Raw genomic sequence first — 18,963 nt, 5'->3', positions numbered from 1 at the left:
TTATTAATTTATTGCCAAAACGTACCCAGCGTGGGCTGGCAGGAGAGAGGAAGGCTGAAGACTCCTGCACTCTCGAGACCCAGGTGAGAAGGGGCAAAGGGTTGTTCCCTCACCAGAGGCTGCCCCACACCAACTCTAACCTGGGTTTCATCGCCACAGACTTGGAGTCACAGGCTTTGGTTACAACAAAAGCATAACAAAGCACGGGGAAAGGGCATGCAGCAGCATCACCAATGGGCTTCGAGGGCACCGTCCCCTGCCAGGAACAGAGCAGCTATTGCTAATCCATCCCAGGGACACGCTATGTGGATGGACACACTCCGGCAACTTGGCAAAGACCTCTCCAGGCGACATCCCTGTGGTTCACTACGGACAGACGCAGTTAGAGTGATCAGCCCACCTCTCTAGAGCAAATCCCAACTTCCCAGGTGCGGACGGGACCTCTCTTAGCTGCACGAGCATGGCTCTCTAACAGAGAAGAAAAGGCAAGATTTGGCAGGGTTGAGCTCCTCTATTCCCAGTCTGTGGCAGTGTATCCCGGCTAGCTGGGATCCAGCCATCCTCCCTGGATAACTGTTTGCAAAGCCTGCAGCTGGAAGGGAAGTCACGGGATGGGATCATCTCCAGCAGCCTAAAAACACCAGCAGCAGAGCATCACCCTGGCTCCTGGCAAGCGGTGTGCATCTCTACACCGTGCCCTTGCCTAGGGCTGGCACCTGTAGGTAGCATCTGCCACCCAGAGCTGGTCCATAACCCAGACCAAGGTCGTGACACACTTAATTCTTTCAGGGTTGAACCCCATACGGGACAGCAAGCTCCCATGAATGAACAGTTAATGAGATTTTCCCCTCCAAAGCAGATCGCTACTGCACTAACACTGCAGGCACTCAAAATTCAGGTGCTCTCAACAAGAACAGGGAAAGCAACCAGCAGTAAAATAACCACAACCCAAGAGAAGCCACGCAGGCAAGAAAAGCCTCTTCGCATCTTATTATTTTGCACTGCACAAATGTACAAACACACGCAGAAATTTCAGCAGTTTCGAGCTTCAAGCAGCATCACATAGTCAACATTTGTACTAAGGAACAATTTCTCTTTATGTCGACTGGTCAGGGTGCTTTGTAGCTTAAGCCTGGCTTTGAAAGCGCGTGTACAGTCTAAAGGCAGTGGAAGCCAGTTGACCGAACAATCGTATTCATTCTCCATTACTTGGCAGGCCTAGAGTAGAAAAGCGTCTTTCCCATTTAGGCTAGTTAAACAGAGCTATTCATCAAAATTTTGCCCTTCTACAAACTGCTGTACTTCTCCATTTAAAATTTGCCTTTAAGAGAAGACCTCTCTCCTCTGCCCCTCAACACTCCTCATCGCCCTGTTTCAAGTCGTCACCCATTTACGAGCTGTGTTTTTGGATTGCTCTCGAGCTTCCAAAACAGCAGCAACTCGCCTTTGCCGTCGTTACCTGGGTAGAGGCTGGCTTGCTGCCTTAGCACCCGGGGACTAACAGTAATTATCTCTGCTTTTTTTCAGATGAGCACAAAACCGAGCGAGATGGAAGGCTAGAAAGGGGTGGCTGAAACAGAACGCGATTAGAGTATAAAAATAGGTCACTAGGATAATATAACCTTTAGACTATTGGCAATGTGCCCCCCTTAGAGACAAGCCTGCGTGCTATATTTCAGGAAAATGTCAGGAATAAAAAAAAACCACAACGCACATCAAAACAAAACCACTGATCATCCCTTGGAGCTTTGCATGCTTCTGTTTGAACATCACTAGCATTAATTCACTCACTCCTTTTCCTCTGCCCTCATCCATTTGATTGAGCACAAAATAAATGTTATGCAATCATACCATTAACATCTTCCAAAAAAAATAAAAATCTCTTTTGGCATAGAGGCTTCATTACAGATTTACTCCGAGTTACACTACCTTAGCAGGGTTCACAGTCCCAGCATCCCAGGGACCCACCTCCGTAGCTTCAATCCTCACATTTTGCCCATGTTGCAAAACATTCCTGGCGTTCCCCCAAAGGAAAAGGTCCAGCAGACCGATAATCATCTCTCAACAGAGCCAGCTCCGAGGTTAACGCTACCAGCAGAGGACACCAGACAGCATTAACGGAGCTTCAAGAAGTCCCTCAGCTCATCGGTATCTGGGTCTCCCATCACCTCGCACTCAGCTGGTGAATACCAGCGGGTTGGTTTGTGCCTGAACAGGACAGTATGAGAGCATCGGTCGTGTTTATAAATGCACAGGAGCTCCGATTTCAGCCCCTTGTGCTTTCTCTAGGAGGTCTTCTTTTTGCTTGCATTGTCAGGGATCTGTTTGTGATTGCAGCTTGATCACAGGCACCTCAAACGGCCCCACGCAGGTCAGTAATATTCTGCCACACCACGTTCGAACTTTGCTACACGCCTTGCGATCCCACGCTTAGAGCTTATTATCAAGCATCACCATTTAGGTAGGGCAAGACCAGCTTTGGCAGACGCAGCCCTTTGGAATGCATGTGAAAAGGGGTAGGTTACACCTAAAATATACTTCTTTGTATTTTTATTATCTGAAATTGCTGAACTGGCTCCAAGCCAAAAAACTATCAGTGAGCTCGGAGTAAAGACTCCCGGTTCCCAAAGCAAAATGAGAACCAGAGGTAGACCTTGGTCCATGTTAAATTTCTGACAAGGGTACTCGAGTCTTTTAAATCAGCAGGAAACTCTCGGCCAAGCTGGCGAGGAGTTCACAGGTATGAGCACCCGATAGCAACAGAGCACGCGAAGCGCAGAAGCCCACCGTGCTCTCAGCACTGCTGCAGCCTGCCCAGTCCCAAGGAGTCATTTTGGGGGAAGCCTCTGAGCCCGTGTTTCTGAAGCACTTCTGCTCACGACCCCACTTCCAGGTTTGCACATCCACCTCCATATGGGTGACCCTATTTGGGGGCCATCACCCCAGATTCGGGAACCTCAGCTCTAGATGCTAGCACATTTATTGCTAAAAGAAAACCAGCGTCAGCTTTTATACCAGCACTGAAATGATCCCGCTGCAGAACCACAAACCCAAAAGCCTGCTAGAGGGTCACACGGATTTCTCACCGAGCATCCAAGTCCTTGTGCAATGAAGAAACGCTTGCTGAAGACAGGCTGATCACCAGTTACTGAGCGGCCACCTAAGGGACAGACCCGCAGCAATTCCAGGGAAATAAAGAGTGTCCAGAGCTTTAAAACAAGATGTGGGTGGGAAGGACTAAACCGAGCTACTAAATAGTACCAGACAGCAAGCATAGGGCGCTGGAGCCCATCTGCAGCACAGACTGAAGACTGCTACAGTGCTGCAGCCCCTTCCCAGCTGAGCATTTTTGGATTACTTCATCTACCGTGCCCTTTTCCAATATGCTAGCTTTGAACGCTGCGTTACGTTCTGGCTCAGCATCAGCTCCCATTCCCCCGCTTACAGTTGCTATAACCAAAAAGACAACTGCAAAATACTTGGGCTGAAAGTAAGGAAACGGAGTTTGGCAGGTTGGGATAGTGGATTTTTTTTTTTCCCCTCCCCCGTGGATCCTGCTTCAGAGTCATTCTTTCAGACCTTGAGCACAGCCGATAGCTTTTGCAGCTTATTGAATCCGCTGGTTTATGGCAATGTTTTTCTGCTCACTGAACTGGCTCATTCTTTCAGCAGAACAAACTGTTCCACGTTGAGGCAGGAGTTGGCTGTGTTTTAACAAAGGATTTTTCCCTTCTGACAGTGTTTTGCAAAAGACCCAAAAAAAGGAGTTTGGAGCCAAGTTACAAAAGGTCAGGAGAGGCAAGTCAAGCACTGGGTGTAGTTCCTGTATGTCACAGCCAGTCAAGGAAATGGGTGGGGAGAAGAGGAATGGCATTTCGAGCTGCAATAATATGTACAAAGTGATATTAATGAGGAATGGGCTTTTGAATGAGGATGGCAAGTATGCAGGCACTATAATTTTTGCTTTACAAGACCAGGCTTGTTTGTTAGGCTGAGGTCTCCACAATCATTTACCCATGTGAAGTATGCATTTGAGAGAGTTCAAGCAGCAATAGTAGCAAGAAAAAGGCAGTCATCTTTGCTTCCCCTCCCCAAGCTGATTTCAAGCAGCTACCGTACTCTCATCTCCCGTCAGCCAAATGAATATTCAAAAGGCTTTTGCCAAGCGAACGACAGTCAATCACCAGCACAATGCCGGGGGAAAGAAATACTGGGCTGAGAGACCTGCGTGGGACCGGCACCTTGTCTCCCCCCACTCTGCTCTAGCATCCCAACCATTTTTAATGCCGGGCAAAGTACTCCTGCAGAGGTTTGCAGAGGCCGCTTTGCCTGCTCCTTTCCCTGCCACGCAGTGGGACAACACCGCTAGAGCAGAGGTGCTGCATGGAGGATGAGCATCCACTAGCGAGGGTGCTATGGGTGGTCCCAGCAACACAGCCCTCCCTAAGGAGCTGACGACAGATCTTCCCTTTCCTAGAGGCTGGGACCACAAATGTTTTCGGCATTGGTTTCTGGTGAGGTCCCACTCCCTGTTCAGCAGCAGCAGCTGGCAGGGCCAGGGTCTTTCTGTGCTACGCATGGTGCATGGACAAACCAAGACGGTTAACTCTGGCCTTGCAGATGCTGGGAGGAGGGGAGCCAAGGAGATCTGCAACAGTTGACAGTATGTCATGCCTAATACTCAAGCTTTTCCAGGCCTCAGAGGATCCCTGAATAGAAAGAAACCACCCATCACTGGAACACAGCCACTTTTGTGGCTGGAAGGGGCAGATGTTCAAACCCATACAACAATGCAACACAACAGTTGAGACTGTAAGTGGAGAATGCTGCATCCACTTAAAACTGAAGAGGGAAATTAGGGACACCATCTAATTCTAGAACTACCATTTGGTCCTGATGCTTACAGTTCACATACCTACTTTGCAAGAGTGGCACAGGGTTTTCTTCCATTGCCTTAAATAGACAATACCCTGGCCTAAAGCGTTGAACCACAAGAACTTCAGAAGCATATGGTCAGACCGGCAAGTTTCCAGCTCCTTCAGCTGGAACACCATTTTCCAAAGAAGTCCAGCTCCTTTCTAGTACCTACATAAGTGACAGACTTCCACATCTAGTCACTTCCCAATAGTTCCTGCTGGCATGGACTAGGGCAGACCATTAAGCATCCTAACGGCCAAACCCTTTGCTGAGACATGCCTGATGGGAAGCTGAGCTTCAGAAGTCCTCCTCACCGCAGCTAACATTAGGTGCTCCACCACTCAGTTGCCGAGAAGAGCAGGCATGGAGAAGTACATAGTCCCTACCACCAAACCCTCATCCACTGATCCCTGAGACCTCACAGGGGACAACCTTCTCCCTTTCTCTGAAATACTCACCATTTCTTTTAGGATTGATAGTAAGAGAAAAATGGATTTGGGATTTCATTCGAGATCTCCATGGGCAATATCCAGGCGTCCGAATTGCGCACCTGCCAGCCAAACGCAACCCTTGTCATCCGCTCTCTGGTTTGAAAACTGTATTTGTTCAAAACCATTTGTCAAGCCACCCTGGACGGTACGCAGAGATACAGAACAAAGTTCAAGGGTTATTTGTGATCTGAACCATGCTTGTCAGGACTCTTCTCTTTCTCCAGCTGTTTAGTGACACTTGGAATGGGTTGTCCTTACTGGAGAGTCAATTATTTTTTTAGTTGAAAACCCACCATTCTCTGTAGGTCAGCTGTGAGCTAAAAGCATCCCAGTTATTTACTGCTGGAAGCAAAAGGAATTTCCTTGCTCTCAGAAGACAGACATTTAAAATAAGTTTCAAGTACAGTTGTGATAAACAAATCATGTTCTCCTCCTCTCCCTCTCCTGATTTTTTGTTTGTTTTTTAAATCATGTCTGCTGGTCTAACCAACCTTTTCCTTAGCTGCCCTCTGTGACTCCTCATTTAAAAATTTATTCTCAAGGATGCAGGGGAACTATAGACATCTTCCAAGGAAAATCAGCAAAGCCAGATCCCTGCTTTCAGAGCTCTCCCTTCGACACTCGATTCCTCAGGGACCTCAGTTTGAACACCATTAAAAAAAAAAAAAAACCACCAAATATTTGGCTTTTTTCCCCTTCCTGTGAAGAGTGGAAGGTTGGGAGTTAGGTGGTTACCTTCCTACAGGGGACACGGGCTCAGGATTTCGGCTCTCTGATGATGGCCAGCCGGTGGAGTCTCTTACTGGCTGGAAGACGAGCTCACCAGCCCATTCCACCTACCCTGCTCAACAGCTCGGGGATGGAAAGAGCTTTCGGCAGACTGATGAGGAAGACAAGAGGTGTTCTAAAACAGTATGATGACCCAAGTAAAGGCTTTGGGGTTTTGCACTGAGCTCTCCTGCAAGCCTTTATTCAAAATATTGATGTACTTATTAATTTGTGGATCACGAGGCCTTGATGCAAGGAGATTAATTTAAAAAAAATCAGGCACACTGGGAGAATTGCTTCCTCGCCATGTGTTAGCGAGTCTGCCCATGAAATGCCAGCAATTACTAAGCCTCCACTCTGTATTCAAAGCTCTATACAATGGAGTTTATTATTTTTAAGCCTTTCAAACATCAATGGAGTGAACTTAAGAGTGCTATTTGAAAGATTAAGATACGAACACCACCATATTATTCAATTTAGCTCCAACACTGAGCACTTATTTCTGTAAAGAGTAACAGCTAATACTACATTTCCAACTGCCAACAGAGACAAATACTTACAGCTTTAAGTCACATTGCAGCATGGTCTTGTAAACTAAATTTAGGAAGTGAGAACAAGGAAATTACTATTATTATGCAAATACTGCCCAATTACTGCCAAGCCATACCGAACCGATCTTCAGGTCTTGGCCATAGGCTTCAAAAATACACCTGTAGAAATTACAACCCAAGGAAATGCCCGGGTTGCTTTCTGTGCGTGCAGCCAGGTGTGAAGTTACTAGTGCATCTCCAACAGCTGTATTAGATGAGTTTTCTGAACATTTTATATGTTCACACAAGTGCAAAGAGACTTGCTACCACCCCACCGCCCCAGCTCATTGCCTGCTTAGGACAGTCCCGCAGAGGAGAGCAGGAGCTCTGGGTTTTGACAGCGACGTGCCAACCCCAAGGGCTCCTGCCACGTGTGTTTGGGCCTTGCTCCCACAATCTCAGCCCGCGTGGTAGAAACCTCGGTCCCGTCCCCACAAGCGGGTGCTGGCTCACCTTGAAAGAATGACACCACTTGCTTTTCCAAAGAGCTCTGCGCAGCCCCCTTTGCAGAATTAAGGCCGCTGCTCAGCCGCATTGCTGGCTCGGCTCCCCAGTGTCCTATTTTGGGGCCTTTGCGGGTGCCATAGAAACACATAACAACTCAAGCTGGGAGGGACCGCTGGAGGACATCTGGGCCAACCCCCCCACTCCCAGCAAAGAGTTTCCATCAATTCTTCACCAGGCAGGCGAAGCTGCCTATCAGTACCAAGCTCCTGTTTCCTATAAACTTCTGCTGCATGGATACAGAACAGCTTTCTGGCCACTTGTGTAATTTACAGAGACCATTGAGTAATACTTCTTTCAAAAATCCAGATGAATTGCTCAAAAAAAAAAGAAAGAAGAAAAAAAAAAACCCACCATAAATGTAGACAGGTTCCAGGACTTTTTGCCCCTTCCTCTGACAACAGCAAATAGAGTTTACTAATAGCTGCTTTATTTGCCCAAATCAGGCAGACAGGTGACATAAAGGGGAGCGATGGGAGAAAAAAGGGAAAGGATTTGTGCCTGTTTTCTATCATTACGCTGCTTAAAGGAGAGCCGACTGCTGCATTTTGCCCTCTTGAAATCATCCCACCCTTTGCAAACAATTGTTTGCGAGTTAGACGAGACTGGGTGCAGGGCTAGCAGGATGGGAACAGCATCCTTCCAGGGGAATAAGGGAATAACCAAGGAATGAAAAGAAATGAGTCAATAAAAAAAAAAAAATCAGTTTGCCTATTTGAAGGCTCTCATTTCATTAGAGCTAATTTATCTTGAAGCCTTCGGAGAAAAGCTGTCTTTCAGGGAACTAAAATTTCCCAGCCCTTCAACCGAGCATGGGAAAGTTCTCATTGCAAAGTATACCATGGATAACAGAAATATTTCTGATTTACACCACCAAAAGCGTCACGGCCTAAGTTACAACCTCAGACAAACAGAAAACAAGACTTCCTCCTCCTTTTTCAGAAAGAAATGAAGGGTGGTTTCATTACACCAGTCTAAAACGTTCATCATCATTAGGGTGAACGGTGCAGTATATATCATTAAATCTGCTTAACGTAACTAAGAAAACAACAGGATAAACTAAACTGCAGGAGGAGTCAGCGCAGGGGACCATAATGTAAAAATAATATTTCTGCTCTGTCAGCAGGCAGTCTGCAAATACAGGAATGGGGATGACCGGCTGGCTCGGGGGCTTGGTAATGGCATGATGGAGCCTTTCATTTCTAGGGCAGCAGTCCAAATCGTAGCCACGTTAGCAGAACGTAGTCCTCCAGGCATCTGCTTTCTTCCTTGGGCTGGGAGAGAGCAGACTTGGAAGCATCTCAATGATATTGCACCAAAATGACAGCGTGTCACGCTGGATAAAGCTCAGGACAGCAGGAACTCCCTCCATACACAAGCCCATAATCACTTGCTGACAAAAGATTAAGCAAATAGATGTCTACGGTGTCAGGGGAGCAAGGGGAAGAAGTGTTCACAGTCTGCAGGACTCATCCCCAATCAAGTCAGAAGCAGAAGAGGTAGCTTCGCAGTGAAACCCCGCAAGGGTAATGCTCTTAAGATCAATCACACGAATCCTTGCGTCAAGCTGCTTACCCAAGTGGCCAGGATCAGGCAGAGCAGCCGAGCGAGAGAGTTCGTTAAGTGAACTCTCCCTGGATTAATGCTGTAAAACTGTACATACCTCCCAGTGACAGCTGGGAAAGTGGTTTGCAGCACTGTCCAAAACACTGAAGAGCTATACTGCCACTCTTTTTAAGGTTCTTCTAGACCATCTGCTTTCACATCAAAAGGACTCAGCAATCACTAGGGGCGGCACCCAAAATTCAGGGCCAGCTGCTATCTGTACCCTTCATCCTCTCCCCCCTTCTAAAATCAGGCACAAGTCTCATCACCACCTGGCAAGTGCTGGTGAGTGGTGAAAAGCTGCTGGCGAAGAAGATACCCTCACATTTTAGGTTACACAAGTTGCCATCTTGGGCAAGGTCCCACGGGACTGCAGCTCCCCGCCGGCCAAGCCTTGCTCGCAGGAGGATATTCGAGTTACAGTGAGCAACACACCACTTGCCGTCCCCCAGAGCATACAGGTGTTCTGAAACCGTTCACCAGGGATCATCTACGTTAGGGCATTGCTGCTAGCCTCCTCCTCGTTGCCTGGCATCTTCTCCTCTTCCCTCCCTTCCTCTGCCAGCAGTTATTTCATGGCATTTTAGATTCTCCCCAAGGGACACTTGCTGAGCCTCTCCCCAGAGCACCTCCTTTTAGGATCTTCCAAGGGACAACTCTGAAGGCTCTCGGAAGTCACACGTCCGTGTGAACTTCCATGCACATGCACGCCAGCCTGGAGCTCACCCTCCCCAATGTACAAAGCAGCTTGAACAATTAGAAGGCCCACAACTTAGGGAAAAGTCTACGGCCTTAAATGTGCGTTGTGCCAGCGTGAGGTTCACACAAGCCACGCAAGGGGAGAAGAAGGTGGTTAGACAGGATAAGCACCTGAAGATACCACATCCCCTATATCGACAGTCTGATTTCTTCCCTTTTACCAGTGTCAGGCCTGCTGTTCAAGACACAGTTTTACCGCGGGAGGGTTCCCAGCTACAGGCAGAGTCTAAGGGAATAGCTGGCAGACCTACCTGAAGTCTGAGGTTTACAACCCCCTGGTCTAGAAGCAGCCCCAACCTGTTATCCTGCCCCGAACAGCACGAGCTGCCAGCTGCCCAGCCTCACAGCATCCCACCCGGCACGTCATTAAATAACTCAAGATACCTTGAAGAGGAAAGGGTTTGGGGTTTTCATTCTTGGGAAGGGCAGAATGGAGATGAAAGCAAAGCTTCTGTCCAAAAGGGATGGATTTTCCCAGCTGCTGGGCCACGCCTCTTGCACAGGTGATAAAAACTTCATACAACAAATATTCACACCAAAGATGAAAGAGCTGGCCCCAGTTTACATTCTGCTGCTAAGCTGCTTTGGTGTACTTCTCAACAGCCTGCACAAGCCATTGAACCCAACTATATGACCAGAGGCAAATATACATATCTGTATTTTTCGTTATTTCTGGAGAGTCAGATATTCCCCAGGAGCATTTTTACCCACCCACAAACACCACGAGGCCTGATTTTCTGCCACGTCTCAAAGACGTTCATTTCCATCTACTCAACCACAGCACCCCACACCAGCTGGAGCTCAGCCGCCGCCGGAGGTGCTGACACGGGGCGGGGGTCTCAGGCCAGCGGCTCTCCTGGATCTACCCCTGGACCATCAGGCTCTTGCAGAGGGAAGAGGGGCTGCATGCCATCAGGACGAAGGCGGTTCAGCATCACTCCTTCTGCAGCTCTGCTGCACCTGAAACACAGGCAGCTGGAGGCAGCTCCTGCCGATGCCTGGATGTGGCTGTCATGTGGAGGCTTCCCACGGGCTTATCCCATGGGAATGGCAAGGGGTCTTCATGACACAACGCGGGAGCCAGCAAGCCCCCTGCCTTTCCAACCAGGAGGTTTTAGCACGTTTCAGGGATGTGGAAAAGCCTCTCACCATTTAGGAATTGGTAAAAGGGGTGGTCAGCGCTGTTACCCCCCACTGCAAAGATGAAACCGAAGTGGAGAGAGATGAAACAATCTGCCCGAGGTACGTCCGCACGCTGCAGTGGGGAGCAGCTCCACATGCCAGCATCTCTTCTTTATTCACAAAGCCGTCGCCTCTCCCTAGCATCCACCCGGATTTAAAGCAGAAAGGCAGCACAGGAGCAAACGCAGAAGACTACATTAAAGGAAAACTTCATGCGGAGGCCAAAGGAGCACCAGAAACCTGCCCTACCCAAACTGGCTGTCGATTTAAAGCTAAAAGAAAAACTGAAAGTGATGCTAAGGAAGGCTTCTCCGCTCAAGGAGCAATCACCTTGCTAGTGCATGTCTGCAGTTATGCAGGGAGCCCCAGGATCTCACAGAGCAAGAGCTCTGGGCATCTGTAAAACCATTTAAATGGATCATCCTGTTCTGTTGTCCCCAGGAGAACAGAAGAAAGGCCCATGAGATAGTCATGCTTTCTACTCCATCCGGGTTCTTCACACACTGACTATGGAAAAGGGTAGGGACCGCCTTCCCACTGCCACAGCTCCTGGCTGGAAGGGAAATGCTGTCACTGACGTGCTACAGAAAGGGAAATGAGGCACAGAGCAATTTTAAATAACTTGCCCAAGGTCACAGGAAGCTTATAGCAAAGCAAGTAATTGAACCCAGGACTTGCGAGTCCCCAGTATAGTTATTTATCAGAGATCATCCTTTTAATGGGTCACCTTTAGTCAGAAACCTTCCCAGTTTGCATACAAAAGCACTGCCAAGAGATTATGCTGAATTATATTGGCACAGAGAATTATGAGTTTCCCTTCCAGCCCAACACGCTCAAAGGGTTGTTTTGGAAATAAAATAAAATAAAACTTGCAGCATGTTCAGTGTGCTGGAACAGACAACTCGCCGAGCGCTGCAGACAGCTGAACCACCAAAGTGCTTGTAAGGCTCCAGATCAAGGTGGGAGATAAGGAGGTGTTTTTCCTCCGCAGTTAATCACGTTGTTTTGAAGGGTGGCCTCCAGTGAGGAAGAGCTTGCCAGTTCCTGAGTTTCACCTTGGATTTGCATCTTCGTTCATAAATACCTCTGGATGAAACAGAATATTGCAGCCTTACCACTGAGCCAAACATCAAAAAGCCTTTCCCTTCGCACGAGGCCTCTCCTTGAACCTGGCGTGCCATCAGTTTGTGTTGCTACAAAAAAACCCGAATGCACTTTACCCATGCTTTCATGGGCCACGGGCACAGCTCTTTGCCTTCCTAAAGAAAATCTGCCTACAGCATCTCTCAGCATACCCCAGTCCATTCACAGAAACTAGAAACGGCCTTCGCTGGAGCCTTCCGTACCCTCAGGGTACCCTCACCGGGCAGGGCTGGTTGAAGGCATCTCGGTAGCATCCAGGCTGGCTGCTCCTGCAAGTCTGTGGGGTGAGGACGGCTGCTGTTGGTGCCCCAGCAGTACCACCTCCCCACGTACCCCGATGCCTTCCTGGGGGACAGCTCGCCTCGCTCACAGAGCCCAGAGGAACAGCAGAGCCCGGGCTGCAGCATCATTCCGTGCCCCAAACCCCTCTGACCTCCAGCACGGGGAGAAGCCCACGCACATGCAAACAGGAACAGCAGAACCAAATCCTTCTGATAGACAGATGGAATTTTTAATACAACAGACAATCAAACCACATCCGTGGATATCTACAGCACTCAGATAATTTTCAGCTGATGATAAATAGTGAAAGTGTTGGGCAATAGGCTTGGAAAGGGCCATAGAATTTGCCTTTCGCGCAGTACAATGCGGGCTGCACAGGGGGGAGTCAAAACAGTCAGTGCGGGGCTAGCCAAGAAGTTTATGCAGCGTTTAAGCATCCAGTGGCCTCATCTTTCTGGGTACAAGCAATTTAATTTGTCACACTGATATTGCATGTATGTCCTGAGCAGATAGGTCAATAAGAAATAAGACTAGGAAGGGAGGAGTGAGGGAAAGGGATGCAAGGGCATCAGGAAAACAGCGTCTGAGCTGCAAGTTGGGAAAACTTTACAGTTACACATACTGACTGGGGAGATATGAAAGTGAAAACAGAGGTAGACCACTGCAGTCAGTTCCCAGAACAGCTTCACAGCTCCACGCTCAGGGCCACAGCCGCCTGCCTGGGGAGCGATGAGCATTATTCAGTGCTAACCCCCAACCATCACCTTCCCAGGGAGCACCAAACTCTGTTGGCTCAACAGGAAGAGAGAAGATAAAAAAGAGAGAACTTCGCCTCCACTAAGACTCTGTCACAGAAAAAAACCCAAGCGCTACCAAATTACATGGATAAAGGACAATTCTGCTTTGCAAAGCCTTCGAGTGGGGAATTCTTTACTTTGTGCTCTGCTGCAGATTTGCAGGTGAACATTTGCTCTCAGGAAAAATTTCTCTCTCAGGGTGGGGAAATTAAATATATCTTTTCCCCATCTCTTCTTTACTGGCAGAGCAGAGGCAGCTGTTCGGCGGAATAGCCCATCGCAGCCGTGTGAGCACGGTAACCCTGCCCCAGCCCATTTTGCTTTAAGGCTACTCACCAGAAGACCTTGCTGTCGCTCCGCAACACCTGACCATAAACCCCGGTGAGGAGCACGTTCAACGCTGTAGCCGGGACCAGAGATTTCACACAGAACACCCGGTTTTGTGAAAGCACCATATGCTTTTCACGCCATGGGTCCTGTCTTCAGTACAATCACGCCGTCTGACCGGGATGAACCCCTCAGCCCTCTGCGAGGGCCAGCTCAGCAGAAGCACCTCCAGTAGGTTATTAGCAACAAGACCATACTAGCAGCCGTGGGCCTCCAGATCCATGGGCCCTAAACACAGGGATGAAGAGGCGTGACACCAACTATGCCAAAAATTTGCTTGCTTTGAAATCCTACTCCTGCTTATTTATGTTACAGGAGTACCCAGAGGCCTCAGCCAAGCCAACATCTGCCCCGCAAAGCTCAGGCTGGAGAAGTGCATTTGCACATGTAGTGGCCACCTCCACGTATAGCTCCCGCCCCGTGGCCAGTCACAAGCAGCTCATAGTTTTGCAGTAGAAATAAATAATAGCCACGGCCCAGGTTTTGAGGAGAGGAGGTGCAGCAGCGAGGCGGGCAGGCTGCAGGAGAGCTCCTGCACAAGTGCTGGGAGCCAAGCCACCGGCTGGACGTCGCGGACACTGGTGTCCCTGGGGCTTTTCTAGTGCTCCCGTAGCGGAGCTAAGCTCTGCCTCCCAGCAACCAAAACACGCTGGTGAAACCGCTGTGCACAGAGCAGGACGGCGCTCTGCAAACCCCCGCAAGGATGTAGAAAAGGTTGTTAACCTAAACAGACAGGTCTAAGATTGATTCATAGGAAGGACGAAATCAAGAGGTAAAAATAACATTTCCAACACACCAGTGACATACCGAGCCCTTAATCCAACGGACTATTTACAGGCCAAGAGCATTCCTTGCTGCTCTTACCTTCATCTGTAAGGTCTGAGTCAACAATGGCTTTGGAGGAGCCTGTCTGAAGGCAACAGGCAGCCCAGGGAACAGCCAAGCCTGAGAACTGGGATTTGCAGGAGGGGAAGGGAAGTTAAACAACTGAAGGGACAACTAAGCACAGCTCACTAGATTTTGCTCCACAATCCAAGCGCTGAAAGTTGAAAATTCAAAACATTTCCTCCCTGAATGCATTAAATTCCCATTTTCTTATTTCAAAGTCTTCTACTTGCTTCAGCATCCAGATATGCACTTCCCAAATGCACTGCTAGGAATAGGGTGTTGTAAACAAAGCTTTACAAAAAAGGAAGGTTAACACACAACATATTTTTCCCATTACTTCAATACATCCTGCAAGCTCCGCAAGCTTGGTAAAGAAAGAGTCTATTTAAAAATCTAGGGTGGGGAAGAATTAGCTCACCAAAACCATAAACAGATTTGCTTTGCACTTTCAGTCCAAGAGAAAAACAAGACGGGCTATGTGCATATTGATGCACACAATAGCACAACCATTTTAAAAACAAATGAATTGGGAGGGAGAGGACACCAGAGGAGGAGTGGAGAGAAAGGGGCCAAGTCCTAGAGCAGAGATCCTGAGTTTGCTTCTTAAAGCTCCCTAAGAAGATATTGGAAAGCCTCCGTGTGCCAGCGCAGGACCACGAGCACACAGAGAGGATGACACATATTGCTACAATGCCACGATCTGTCTCTGGATGCAAGCCCTTGAGTAATAAACGACATTATTTTCTGCAGATGTAACACAAAGGAATCCTTCCCACTTACCCAGTGACCTTCCACACCAAGCATCCAAATACATTATTACTATCTTTCAGTGGCAAATACCAAGGGATATAAAATTTAATTCCCTTCTCCCTACTCTCCCTCCCAAGAGGCCCCGACTCTGTTTACCAAGTCGGAGAGAAGCTACAAAAGCTTCACCCTCTTCCTCCTGCTGAATTCTCCATCTATAATGGTAAGACAACCCAGAGAGCAACAACCTTCACTGCGTTTGCAAGATTACTGCCATAAGGTGTTTGAGGACCCACCTTGTGTGCAATGAATTGGGGCAGCTTCAAGGAGGACAGCTCTCGGAGGCTGAGGGTGCACGTGGATCCCAGCACATCACGTGCTACAGCAGGGTCCGTTAGTTTATTCCTACCAGTTTAACAGACTGGATTTAGCCTGCAGAACTGGAAGCGTGTCAGGAAAGCTACAGCAAACAGCATCAGTCCAGTTGTTGTACTCCCAATGCTGATTATTTAATAAAGTCTAGAAACAAGCAGTCTCCAGGCATGCCACAAGCTGGGTAGAAATCACTTTAGGATTTGAAAATCCCCATTTCCATGGGGACACTGTCATTTATCACACAGCCATGAACTGGGTGAATGAATTCCCCGCCAGTCTGCTCACTAAGGCTTAACCATAGAGCTTCGTTTCTTACAAATAAAATGGCTTCGCTCTGGTATGAGACCCAATTTCTTCTTCAAAAGTCTGGAACAGCGTAATGGAAAACCAGAGTGTTATTTCCAAGCACATGTCTTCCATCCACAGAAGCCAAGGAGAAAATGCATCGCTCTCCTGACCCCTCATCCACAAGACGGGACAGATGAACATTTATTGTTATATGGATTCTTAGGGGAGGGGAAAAAAAATAAATCAGTGGTCTAGCACAAAGATAGAGGAGCACCAGCCAGGAGAAGAGTACAAACACACAGGACATCCGAACTCTGTCCTGCCCCAGGCGTGACATTCAGAAGCAAAAAAAACCCTACCCCCTTCTCAGAGAGCGCTGGGAGCATAACCCAAGACCTGTACTGACCATGGAGCATAGCAGGGCTCAAAGGTTAACGGAGCAAACCATTGCATGACCACTTATTTCAGCCCTCGGGCTAGAACAGCCTTCATAGAAGAAACCTGCAATACACTGAAATACGCCAAATCTCTCTGCCCAAGCTACATAAGACAGAAAGCTGCATGGTGCGCACTGCACGCGGGGCCTGAGGTGGCAGCGGTGACCTACCTGCACGACGGACCACGACCTTGGCTTGTCGTTCTCCAGTTCCTCCTCGACGCTCGTGTGCATCTTTAAAGTGCCTGCAGTCGCTTCAGCTGCGCCGGGATTCAGGGCTGGAAGAGAAGACGTTACACCAAAAATTACTGCTGCGCCTCCGAAGGAGAAGGTGACCCTTGGTTAGTAAAGGCTAAAAGTAAAAACAAAACACTGATCAGTTTAAGGTGTCTCCCAGCTCATGCTGTCCACCCCGCCGTGCTCCCACAGTACATCCTCACTGAAGCATCCCAAAACACATACCTTTGATTCCCCCCCCCCCCCAATTAGCAAAGACGTCATTTATCAGAAGTTAACCAGGTTTGCTGAATTAATCGCCAAGCACTCAGCCGTGCTGCTCTCAACCCAGTAAAAGTAAAAGCCTCCCAGCTGCAGCGTGCTGGAAACCAGGGACGCTGCTCCCCGGCTCTCGGCCGCCGCTCATGGGCTTGGTTCGTTAACAGGACTGGAAACCTCAATGGCCGAGAACATATTTAAAGCAGCAATCACAGCACCCTGACCGACACTGCCGCAGCCTGCAGCTATATATAACCTCCAGCTTTGCTTTTAGCTGTGGGCTTCCTCTCTCCCCTCCATTTTCCTCTGCTGCCGTCCAGTCCCCGTTCCCTCATCCCCGGAGAAGCAGCAGAGCCAGCCCCATGTATTTCATAATTTCTAAACTTAACCGTCTAAAGGGATAACCAGCCAAGTGGATTTCTGGGATTAAGTTCAGACCAGGGGAGAAAGCAGCATACTGAAAAACAAAGAGTCACCCTGGAAAAAGGTGAGCCAGAGCTCGTAACAAGGATGAAAAATAGGAAAATTATGTTGTGATTTCCGAGTAAAGGAAAATTTAGGCTCGTTTGCTGCTCCTGCCGGAACGCAGCCAGGGGCAGGTTCTCCTCCCCCAGCAACACGTCCCAAGTGTCTCTGTGCTTCAGCCAGCGTGTGTGCTCAGGCTGAAGTCCCCTGCCAAAGCCCCGCTGATTTCTCAGGTTGGATTCCGCTGACCATACCCTTTGCTCACAACCAGTGAGTTTCTCTGATTAAAATAAATAAGTAAATAAGCAGCATGGAGAGATTTAACCAAATAACTAGCGCAGATGCATTACAACTTGGGAAGGTGCTCCCCGACCCCATCCAAAATCCTGCAGACAAGAGGCATCCACTCTGGCTGTAACCGCACAGACCGAACCCTAGCAGAGTTAAAAAAGAAAAGAAAATTTAAAAAAAAAAGGCAAAGGAATTGGACAAGTGTTGAAGGACGTATAAAAGTGTTCCCTCGCTAAGCACTCAGGTGTCCCGACGCTCCCTGCTGCAGAGCCACGCTTGGACAAAGCTTCCCCCAGACCCGCCGTGCTGGTTGCTGTATGTTATTTGCTGTATATTGTTTTCCCAATTTAATTCACGGGAAATGCAAAGTGAGCACAAAACTGGGGGAAAATTCAGCCCCAAGTCTGGCAAATCACAAGAGTTCAGAGAACAAGAAAAAATGCTCTAAATGCCTGCTAGATGCCACAGCTTTTTCTTTTTTCCTTGCTTTTCTTTTTTTCCCTCCCCTAAAATGAAGGGAAGGCTTATTCTGAACCAATTCGGTTTCAACACACTTGGAAAGATCCCAGTGTTGAATGCCAGGACCTTGACATAACAGGTGATAACCTTTTCTATGCCAAAAAAAGTTTAACATATAATAAGAAACAAATATTAGACTGCTGATGGAGTGGGTTTTTATTCCAGCAATTTGTGTAAATGTCCTGTAACAACTTGCACAACACTACCATCTCCCAAACGAAGCGATAACAGCATGGCCCCTGCTGCTTATCTGCCATTCCTCCTTCGATAACACTACTGCTCCTCTCCCTTTATTATACGAGCTCTCTCTGCTATGGTAGGTTTAATATCACTCACATGCTCCTTTAGGGATTCAACATATGCCTAAGACTTTAACAAACAAGATTTCATGATCCTTGGAGTACCTAAATTAAGAAGAGTGACCTTGATCACAGCAGTCTGAGCGGCTTCACGCTTCCTGAAATTAAAGGTGGTTTAAATAGAAACTTAAGCTGGAGGCAGAGAAAAATCTGAGTTTCCCAAAACCTTGTTCTGAAATATGGACCAAAACCTCTGCAAATTTGGCACCGTGAGCCACTATTACCCTGGCACCTCCTCCTTGAACTGCCTGAAGTTGCTGCTTCAAGTAAAATAATATAGGAGAGAGCTGGAGCAAGGGGACAGGGGTTGGGGTTTCCTCCGAGCAGCACACGCAAACAGTTCAGCTGCTTATCGCTGAAAGTGGAACAGCAACAAGGACAACCAAGGCATGTTTTTTTTTCCTAACTTCTTTCGGATATTAAAATCCCAGCATCTGATAGCCACGATACACTCGGGTCCTTCTGTCTCGGGGATTTCCACTGTCTGCCAGAGCCACTGATCGTCGTTACCATTCCGCTGCCATCCTTTCCAAATCTTACGGTTTCCTCAGGCTTGACCGAGTGGCTCAAAACCTGCAAACAGTTCAAGAATGGAGAATATATTCCCCAAATATCAGACTTGACACAGAGAATAAGACATCCTCGTATACCTGAGGGTTTAAAACCGTAACGCCT

General features: G+C 48.1%; 1 protein-coding gene across 5 annotated transcripts in view; it reads right to left on the bottom strand.

The window, feature by feature from the left end:
- ZHX3 (zinc fingers and homeoboxes 3) overlaps positions 1–18,963 on the bottom strand; it is a 46,966-nt gene that overhangs the window by 11,252 nt on the left and 16,751 nt on the right. For 3 of the 5 annotated variants that reach the window (XM_076352339.1, XM_076352338.1, XM_076352340.1), the window contains exon 2: positions 16,331–16,437. The gene's annotated coding sequence lies outside the window, so the exon portion shown is untranslated. Of the gene's footprint in view, positions 1–5,375; positions 5,414–7,219; positions 7,247–16,330; positions 16,438–18,963 lie in introns of those variants that run through there. The other 2 variants (XM_076352341.1, XM_076352342.1) reach the window with 2 other exon arrangements.

The sequence above is a fragment of the Aptenodytes patagonicus genome, chromosome 14 (assembly GCF_965638725.1).
Source record: "Aptenodytes patagonicus chromosome 14, bAptPat1.pri.cur, whole genome shotgun sequence".
Lineage (NCBI taxonomy): Eukaryota > Metazoa > Chordata > Aves > Sphenisciformes > Spheniscidae > Aptenodytes > Aptenodytes patagonicus.
This window is presented reverse-complemented; position numbering and strand designations above follow the sequence as displayed.